The sequence below is a fragment of the Halichoerus grypus genome, chromosome 11, assembly GCF_964656455.1.
Source record: "Halichoerus grypus chromosome 11, mHalGry1.hap1.1, whole genome shotgun sequence".
NCBI classification, from domain to species: Eukaryota; Metazoa; Chordata; class Mammalia; order Carnivora; family Phocidae; genus Halichoerus; species Halichoerus grypus.
The window spans coordinates 96,900,941-96,910,735 of NC_135722.1; the positions used below are offsets into that span (position 1 = coordinate 96,900,941).

The following is a 9,795-nucleotide window of genomic DNA, read 5'->3' on the forward strand; positions in this document are numbered from 1 at the left end:
CCTCGGGCAGGGAGGGGTGGTCTTGGCACAGCTACCCCAGGTCGCAGCCCCCAACTCTGCCTTCTCCCGGCTCCTCAGGCCCTGTTTGATATGCACAGCAGATCCGGTGCCCTTTACAAAACTGTTATTTGTTCAGAAGCCCGAGGGAGGGGGAGGGAGCCCGCGGTCCCCCCACAGCCACTCCCACTTGCAGGGACCTGCCCCCAGTCACACTCGCTCAGCAGCTCAGAGGCCGCAAGCCTGAGTGCTCCCCACTCGGCCTTGCTGGAAGTTTCTCCTCGGCTCTGCCGGAAACGCCTGCCTCAGAGCTTCCCCTCACCCCCACCAGCCTCTCCCCCTCAGCCCTTCCTCCCCGCTCCCCTAGCCCCGAGCTCGGCGCTCCCCTGCGCCTCCCACTCCGCCGGGAGCCCCGCGGGCTGCTGAGGCTGCGGCGCGTTTGCCTCGTGGGTCCCCAGTTCTCTATCCCCAAGAACTGAACTGGTCCCCCCCCCAACACCCGCACCTCCCATCCTGCCCATCCTGTCCTAAGGGTGCGGGGACCGCTGGGCGTGGGAAGCGGGCGGTGGAAGGTAGCAGGCTGGGGGGGGGATTGCTGGGGGGGGTTGCGGGGGGGGCACGGAGGGCAGTAAATGGCGTTGAAGCAGATGAGCCAGGACTACGCAGCCCACCTCGGGCTGCTGCTTTCCGGCTTGGGACCCTGCTCCCAGTTTCCCGTCTGTCGATGGAGGCGGTACCCCTCCTCCGGGGGCTGCGGCGGGGCCTGAGTGCCCAGCACAGTGCCTGACACAGTAGGTTCTTACAACAAGGCCCCTCTCCTCTCTTCATGGGGGTGGGGGGGGGCGGGCTCTGAGGAAGAGGTCGGAGGACAGAAACTGGGTTGGGCGGAGGGGGAGAGCCGTCCGGGAGCCAGTGAGGCACGCTGGGGGTGGGGTACAGATCTGTTCTGTGTCAGCCCAGGGTGGAGAGGAGCGGAGAAAGTGCCAGAGCCCCAGCCCCTCCCAGGCTTCTGTTCTCTCTGCACTCCTTGGACTGGCCTTGGGGAGCCCTCTGGGAAAGGCCGTCCTCAGGCCAGGGGGAGGACTGGAGGGGGCGGGCCTGGTGTGGGGGGCACTGCCTCCGGGTCTTGAACGACCCCCTCCCCACTCCCCCAACTCATAATCCGATTTCTATTCCTACTCCCTCCTCTGGACCCGTCGCCATGGCAACAGTTTTCTCAGTTGCACTTCATCAGTTTCTCGGCAAATCTTTTTTTCTGCCCCCCTCCTTCAGTCTCTCTTTTTCTCCTCCATCAGCCTGTATTTCTACATACTCATGGTGCTCACCTTGCTCTTTATCCCCCGCCTTCTCTGTTCCTCTCTGGCTCTCCGTTGGTCCCCACCCGCTTCTGTCCAAATCTCTCTTTCTACAGCTCCCCTCCCCCCTCTCCCTTTTCAAGCCCCTGATTGTAGCAACAAGGTAGAGTCTGTTGGCTAGACAGGAACTTGTGTCCTTCTGATATCAGGGCCGAAGAGCAGAGAGTCCTGGAGTGACAGGGTTTGGGTGAAGTGATGTCAAGGTGAACCTAAGGTCATGTTCATCTGTTCTGCCCTGACCAGGCAGCCTGGAGCAGTGGTGAGGGAAAGCCCTCTTGGGCACTTTCTCCTCCAGTCCTAAGTCAGAATGAGGGTGGTTCTGGGGTGTCCTAGAGGGTACTATTCTTGTTTGGCTTCCCACCTCACCCTCAGAGACCGGACCCAAGGCCTACAGCTACCCCCGGCGGGGTGCTTCCCAAACAAACACCTAACTCTCCCTTGGACTTTTGCTCCCCACAGTTCCACTTAGATCTCTCCACCTGCTCACCAGTCAGATCCACTGGGATGTCCTACTGTCCTGCCTACTTCTACCACTCTAAATATGAGCCCTTCTGGGTGCCTGGGTGGCTCAGTTGGTTAAGCGACTGCCTTCGGCTCAGGTCATGATCCTGGAGTCCCGGGATCGAGTCCCGCATCGGGCTCCCTGCTCAGCGGTGGGTCTGCTTCTCCCTCTGACCCTCTTCCCTCTCGTGCTCTCTGTCTCTCATTCTCTCTCTCGAATAAATAAATAAAATCTTTAAAAAATAAATAAATAAATATGAACCCTTCTTCCCTAATCCATCACTCCTCTGTGTACTTCCCTGTTGCTGCCCATGTCTCCTTTCTCTGTCATTTTCCACATCATCCAAGGTGAATCAATTCTCCTTTTGAAATATCGTCCACATCTGCTTCTAGCCCTCTATCATTTTGTAGATGTTGCCCTGGACCAAGCATCCAGCAAGTCAATCTGGGCCTCACTAGAGGCTCACTTCACACTTGGACTTTTTGCTTGGGTCTATCATAAATGTAGTCTCTCCTCAGAAACCAAACCTGTCCTAAACACAACTTTTTTCTCTCCTCCTTCTTTCTCCTGCTTTTTCTTCTTAATTTTTTGAGAGCCTATTAGGTATGATGTTTTTCATATATATCATCTCATTTAATTGCCACAATAATCTATAGAGTAGGTATTATCCCATTCTACAGGAGAAACGATGTCCTAAGTGGTTAAAGTAATTTGCTCAAAGTTCTACAACTAGAAAGCAACAGAGCTAGGACTCAAAATCAGATCTGTAAAGTTCCAAAGTTAGTGTTCTGTTTTATTTTTTGCTATATCAAGATGCTTCCATAAGACTCTTGTACTCAAAAACCTTCTGAGTTTTCTTATTCTTCCTTTAGGCTTTTGAGGCTCATGATGATGTGACACCATCCCACCTACAAAACCATGTATCTTCTTGCTTCTCAGTGTGACACGGATTGGTATCAACCCAGAGAACATTTGTGTGTTTTAGGGTTTTGTCTTCATCTCTGTCCTGTTAAATATTTTTATGATTATCTTATATGAAAATACAGTATCCCATTCCACACATATAAGCCTGGAGAGATAGTAAACACTTTGAAGGACAAGATAAGGATCCTAAAATCATCTCCATGCATAGAATGTCAGGCCAACGTAACAAGATGAAATGATCAGCAGTCTATGTAAGACCTCAGCGATGTATAATGGACCAGACATGGCTTAGAAGCAGTTCAGGTGAAGAAAAAAAAAAAAAAGAAAGAAAGAAAGAAAGAAAGAAACAATTCAGGTGAAACAGAATCACAGAATTAAGGAGTTTAGTAAGTTCAGTCCAAGTCATCAGCATAATATGGTTGCCAAAAGTAAATTCAATTTTAGGCCATATTAATAGAGATATAGTATTTGGAATAAAGAAGGGGATTGATAGTCCTGCTTTACTCTGAGTTGGCCAGGTGTTGTCACAGCAGTGACTGTTTAGTGAACTGGGAATGTTTAGGCTGGAGAGGAGGAGAAGAGTCAGGAGTCATTAAAGCTCAAATATGTGAAGGGCTATCATGGGGAGGAAGAATTAGACTCACATCGTGTGACCCCAGGAGGTAGTGTGTGGACTAACAAGTGGAGACCACTGGGAGACAGAGGTCAGATCAAAGGAAGGAAAAACAAATGTTCATTCATTGGGGTACCTGGCTGGCTGAGTCAGTAGAACATGTGACTCTTGGTCTCAGGGTCATGAGTTCAAGCCCCATGGTGGGCCTAGAACTTAGGTTAAATAAAACTTTAATTAAAACACCCCCACAAATGTTCATAAATGGAACGGGCTGCCTTGGGGGTTTGGTAAGCTCCCCACTCCTGAAGGTGTTCAAAAAGATGGTGACACACTGCTTGCCAGGGGTGTTGACGGTGCAGGGGTGGGGGTTGCGGCAGAAAGATCCTGAAACAGGTAGTTGGTCTTCGTTGAGGCGCCTTCCCACCAAGATTTGTGATTCCTCCTGCTTTTGTTCTTTCTGTGCCCCTCACCAAACCCTTGTGCTCCCCTGGACCTGAGGTCAGTCTCCTCTTTCTCCACAGGGCTCCCTGAGGATGCAACCTGCACTGATTACATCAAGTCCACATCTTTTCATTATTTAGCATCTTTTATTGTGTTTTAACTGTCGCCACCTTATGAGCTCCTTGAGGGCAGGTGCCTGTCGTATCTGTTACAGGATCAAAACTTATTCATCACTGATTCATCTTCTCAGCCTCCCTCTATCTCCCCTCCCCTCACCCCCAAGATAATTTTATCCTTCACCTGTTGTTGGAAATCTTGTCTTGGCTTGCTCAGTTCCAGAGCTTTTGTGATACAAAACTGGGAGAATAGCAGGTGAGAGACAAGAGGCAGGAGCCAGGCAGCTTTCTGGTGTGTTAGGGAGAATCTGGGTGACGGGTGAAAGGAAAAGGAAAATAATGAAGCCTGACAGGCTAAGCCAGTCCATATGATAAGGGGATGAGAGCTGTGTGGACTACAGAGAACAGAGCCGGGTGGAGAGTGAGTCAGCCGCTACAAGGTGTGCGGAACAGAAGAGGAAAGGGAATTTTAACAAGTGGTGCCGCAGGTTACAAATTGGATCATCAGGAGATACAACTAAACGTTGGGATTCCTTTTGAAATGATTTTTGGTGGTGGGAAATTATTTGGGTCGCGGGATCCCAGAATATATTCAGGTTTCATATCCTGCAACTTCCGCGGGATCCAGCATAGTGCCAGGGTGTAGGCACCCCATGAGGCAGGACCCCGGTCCCAGCAGACGGAGCAGATGTGGTCCCGAGGCCGTGAGATTCTGCCAAAAAGACTGGAACGTTAGGCTTCTTCTCTCACCTCAGAGGTATGTCTTGTAAAACCATCTCCTAATCTGGGACTTCAAGTTCCAAATGCCCTAGCCGTTAGAATTGGTTATGGGTCTTGACAGATGGGGAACATGAGCCCCAGGAAGGTCCATCAGCTTGCTCGAAGTCACAGAGCAGGTTTGAGGCCTGGCTGGGACTGGGACTACGCCGGTCTCGGGGATTTGTCCACAATCCAGGGATGGCATTTTTCCACTGGGCCAGAGAGCTACCTGCATATAAAGAGAGTCCTGATGAGAGAGAAGAGGGCGGCCTACGGGCCCGGGGCAGCTGAGCAGCCCTCCCTGTGTTCAGAGCCCTGCACCAGGCTCTGCGGGATGTCCAGATAAGGAGGCCAAGCCTGCCTTCCCAGATCTCGTGGCCTCGCAGGGAAATGAGCCAGACACAGGAAGAAGTCCAATGGAAAGTTGGAAGCGAGCACTGCAGTGGTGTGGTGGGAAGGTTCTGGACTGGGAATCGGGAGGCCTGGGCACCACTGCCAGCCATCACTCACCAGCCACCATCTTATGACCACCCTGGGCCTCAGTTTCCTCACCTGTGAAGAGTCTTTTTGGGGGGGGAGGGGCAGAGGGAGAGGGAGAGAGAGTCTTAAGCAGACTCTGCACTGAGCAGGGAACTGACACGGGGCTCAATCTCAGGACCCCGAGATCATGACCTGAGCCCGAAACCAAGAGTGGGAGGCTTAACCGACGGAGCCACCCAGGCGCCCCCACCTGTGAATATTCTCTTAAAAACAAAAGCTCTCTAGTGTTCCGTATTAGAGCAAATTAATGCAGTAACTAAGTGTATCCTGTGAGTGCTTGTCCCCATGCTCTCCCCTCCCAGCACAATCTCAGAAAGGCTCTTGCGGCCAGTTGATGGCAGAAATTAAAATGTTCCCAGGACTCAGAACTGCCAGGCAACGCGCACGGTGAGGGGTAGGAGGTGACATGTGGCTTTCTCTGCGCCCCTGCCTCTGGTAGCCTCTCCCGGGCTTCTGAATGCCACTCTCCCCTCCCCAAGCTCACCACAGAGGTGAGTGTTTCTCTCTCAACTAACCAAGCCTGCTCTTTAATATCTTCCGGATAAAGAGCCTGAAGAAAAACTCATCCAACCCTTTTGGTTTACATTTGAAAAAACTAAGGGCCTGAGACAGGGTGTGACTAGGCCAGGGTCACATGTGACTAGGCCAGGGTCACATACTCTTGACTCTCAGGTCAGTCTTCTTTCTTTTGGGGCTTGGGGAATTTATTAGAAATGGATTGTTTGGGGGCAGGGGGGTACCTGGCTGGCTCAGTCAGCAGAGCATGTGACTCTTGATTTCGGGGTTGTGGGTTTGAGCCCCATGTTGGGTGTAGAGATTACTTAAAAAATAAAATCTTTAAAAAACAAAAAGAAGGGCGCCTGGGTGGCTCAGTTGGTTAAGCGACTGCCTTCGGCTCAGGTCATGATCCTGGAGTCCCAGGATTGAGTCCTGCATCGGGCTCCCTGCTCAGCGGGGAGTCTGCTTCTCCCTCTGGCCCTCCCCCTCTCATGTGCTCTCTCTCTCTCAAATAAATAAATAAAATCTTTAAAAAAAAAATAAAAATAAAATAAAAATAAAATAAAATAAAAAACAAAAAGAAGGGGCGCCTGGGTGGCTCAGTCGTTAAGCGTCTGCCTTCGGCTCAGGTCATGATCCCAGGGTCCTGGGATTGAGCCCCGCATCGGGCTCCCTGCTCAGCGGGAAGCCTGCTTCTCCCTCTCCCACTCTCCCTGCTTGTGTTCCCTCTCTCGCTATGTCTCTCTCTGTCAAATAAATAAATAAAATCTTAAAAAATAAAAATAAAAAAAAAACAAAAAGAAAAGAAATGGGTTGTTTGGGAAAGCAGGCTTAAAGATCCCTCCCTCCTCCCTTGTAACATCTGGTGAGGTCCCTTGCTGGGATCCTGGTCCATCTTAGGGCTCCAGGAAGACGTACTATCTGCCTGGACAGTCACACCTTAGGCGGGCATAAGTCTCAGCTCAGATGTTGCTCCTGGGGTTTGCAGGAAACTTTCCAGACTCCCAAGTCCAGAATAGGGGTCTCTCTGAAGTGCTCCCCAAGGCTTCATGACACTGAATTGAAATCACTCGTTCGCTTGTCTGTCCCCACCTAGACTGCAGGCTCTGAGGGCAAGGACCACATCTGTCTTGTTCACCGACATATACCTACTGTTTTGTCCAGTGCCCGGCGCATAGTAGGTTCTCAGAAATAGTTTTTGGATGAATAAGTACATGGGGTTGGTCAGAGGAGTATTCCAGGAGGAAAAGGCAAATGTTGAGGCAGGCGTCACAGCCTGAAAGGAGGACAGAATTGTCCCTGTTTGGGTGAACCGCCCACACTAAAAGGAAGTCTAATGGGAAATGGTGAGAAGGAGGGAAGTAAGGCCACTGAAAGGAAAAACAAAGAAGGAAGGAAGGAAGCCTGCGAGAGCATGGCCTTCAATAACCTGGGAGGGCTTCCCGGGTGGAGGGGAAGAAGGGTCTCAGCCCTGAGCGGGAGAAAGGGAAGTGGTTGTGAGCACCTCGAATCCCTCAAGAGGGGTTCTTTTATGAGGAGAAACCAGAGGGCAGCTTGGCTGGAGGGAGGGAAAGCTGAAGTGCGGCGGGGTAGCTGGTGGGAGCTCTGAAGCCTGGCTACAGGTTTGAATTTGATGTTGGGGTCTGGAGGGAATGGGCCTTCTGGGAAGGCTGGGGGCACAGAAAGAAAAAGAAGGTGAGGAGCAGCTTCCTTCAATTGATCCCCTCTGTTAGGCTGAGACCCTGGGAGGACAGGGCTAGGTCTTTCTCCCCCCTACCCCAGCCCCCCTGGGCACCTGGGCCCCACAAGTAGAGTCCCCTCAGGCAAAGATCTGGAAGTGGCTGAGGCAGCCTGCTGAGTGGGGGTGACAGGGCAGGCATTGTGGGAGCCCCCTCCTTCCACGAGCCTTCCCAGAGGATTCTCTTTACCTCGGGAAGTGCTGTTCCTTCCGGAGGAGTACTCTGTCTCCAAAGTCCTTCCTCCACCCATCCCCACCTGAGCATAGCTTGCGCCGCTACGCCAGATCTAGCCACCAGGGGGCAAAAAAAAAAGCAGCCCTTAGGTCAGTGTCCCTCCACCTCCCCCCCCAACACACACCCCACAAACACCCCCCACCCCCCCAAGGCCAAGATGGGCGGTGCCTCACCTGGCTCTCACACGGTGTCGGGTAGCCCCGTTAACCCCTTCCTGCCCAGCCTGGGTTACTTCCCTCAGGCAGTCATTCAGAGAATTGGAAGGCAAATCTGATGGTGGAGGGGGTGTTGCCCAAGAAAGGGGCTAGGGTGGAGGCGAAATCAGGGTTTCCAGCTACTCGGGGCCCTGTCCTAGCCGGAGCTGGCGGAGGCTAGCATTCCCTGCCTCAGGTGGGGAGCCATCTCCGCAGAAAGGTGAAGGAGCCCTCTGGAGGCAAAAGAGGCAAGGGTTGTGGTCACCTGCGCTGGGCCTCACCGGGGACTCAGAGAATGCTGGGGCAGCCGCAGAAGCCAGACTTCCGGGTTCTCCGCAGCCTTCCGTCTGGCAGGGACCTTTGTAACGACTAGTGGTGGGGGGAGGGTGGCCAAAGAGTGGAGGGAGAGACACAGAGGACTGGGGTGGCGGGAACGTAGACAATTAAGATTTGGCAGCAGAATGGGCCGGACCACGCCGCTCTCAGGTGCCGGGTTTTGTGCGTCTCTCCTCGAGTACGAGGCAGCCAGCCCTCCAGGGCTCTGACCAGCCCAAATCCCGAGATTGCATTCCGGGCCACAAGGTGTTAAACAGTGGTGGGAGTGGGGTCCGGAGTCCCTCCCTCCTTCCCTCCCTCCCAGCGTCACCACCTCGGAGTCCACCAGGCTGGCGCGCAAGGAGTTAAGTCTGCCCGCAATCTGCAAGACTGGAGCCGGGGAGAGGGAGGAGGGGGGGAGAGGAGGGGGGGAAAGAGAAGAAGGGGGAAGCAGACTGCAGGGAGACAGCGCCAGGAACCCCCTCCCCAGGGACCTGGCCCCTGGGCCCCCAGCCCCAAAAGAGGCCCTGCCCTCCCCGGGGTCGTGCTCTCTTCCCCCGCCCTGCCTCCGCCCTCCAGCTTTGTGTCCCCAGGAGGGTGGGCTGCAGGATTTCCAGCCAAGCCTTGGCTGCCTGCTCAGTTTTTCCAAACCCTCCAGTCGGGGAAGGCGGGAGCCCTGTCAGGATAAGAGTCCCTCCCCCACTGCCCCCGCCGGCCCCCTCTCCCAGCCTCCTTTTTCCTGCCCCCGCACCTTTCCCAAACTTCTTTCCCTTTCCGATCCTGGCCCCTGCGCCCCCTATCCCCACCTCTATTGGTTCCCAAGTTCCAAGTTCAGGTTGGAGGGGCCAGGTGGGTCCCATATTCCTGGCGAGGCGCTGGTAAAGCCAAACTCCGCAGGCCGACACTGAGACCTGCTGGGCGCCCGCCGGACTCCCAGCCTGGCGCCTGCCCCATCCCAAGACGTGGCCCCAGGTCCACCGGTGAAGGTGGCCCAGGGGTCTCCTGCCCCGGGATGGGGGTGGTGCTGGGGGCGCCGGCAGAGCTGGACAGCGGACTCTGGGCGGCTGGTGCCAGGTCTTTTGGGGCACGCTTCGAGGAGGGGGCAAAGTGTTCCGAGTCGCTGGCACGGTTCTGTCCAGCAGGTCTATTATATAATAATCACCATCTATCAGGAAGCCAGGCAGCTGGAGTGAGTGGGGAAGCCAGGATGCCCGGATCCGCTCCTCCTCCAGGCCCAGGCAGGTGTCTCCACCAAGATGGGGGTGCGGGCGCAGCCCAGAAGTGAAATGATGTGGGGGTCGAGGGGCAAGTGAGGGGCCCTGGGCAGTCCGAAGGCGGCCCCGAAAACCCCGCCCCCAGAACTCTGACTGACAGTGCTCTGAGCCAATGATTGAAGTCACTGTAGGGCTCAAAGTTAACCCTTTCTTGGGTCCTTAGTTGCTTTAGGGGATTAGAGTCCCTTCCTGGGAACTGTTCTTCAGTCCTGAATCCCTCCCACCTGCATGAGGTCGGTGAGGTGTTCCAGCTGGAGGATCCTTGCGTCCTAATCGCCTCGCGAAGTAATCTCA

The 9,795-nt window shown here is 54.0% G+C and overlaps 1 long non-coding RNA gene across 6 annotated transcripts; it reads right to left on the reverse strand.

Annotated features, from left to right (window-relative positions):
• Positions 1-3,956: 3,956 nt before the first annotated feature.
• Positions 3,957-9,569, reverse strand: LOC118534722 (uncharacterized). Of its 6 annotated transcripts, XR_013442594.1 has the most exons (5): positions 9,034-9,569; positions 7,892-8,145; positions 7,674-7,770; positions 6,894-7,021; positions 3,957-4,932 (listed from the first exon to the last, which is right to left on the reverse strand). It is a non-coding gene; the product is annotated as an uncharacterized LOC118534722 (long non-coding RNA). The 6 variants fall into 6 exon arrangements; XR_013442595.1 differs by lacking the exon at positions 6,894-7,021 and having other exon boundaries at positions 3,957-4,936; positions 9,390-9,569; XR_013442591.1 differs by lacking the exon at positions 6,894-7,021 and having other exon boundaries at positions 3,957-4,936.
• Between the last annotated feature and the right edge of the window lie 226 nt (positions 9,570-9,795).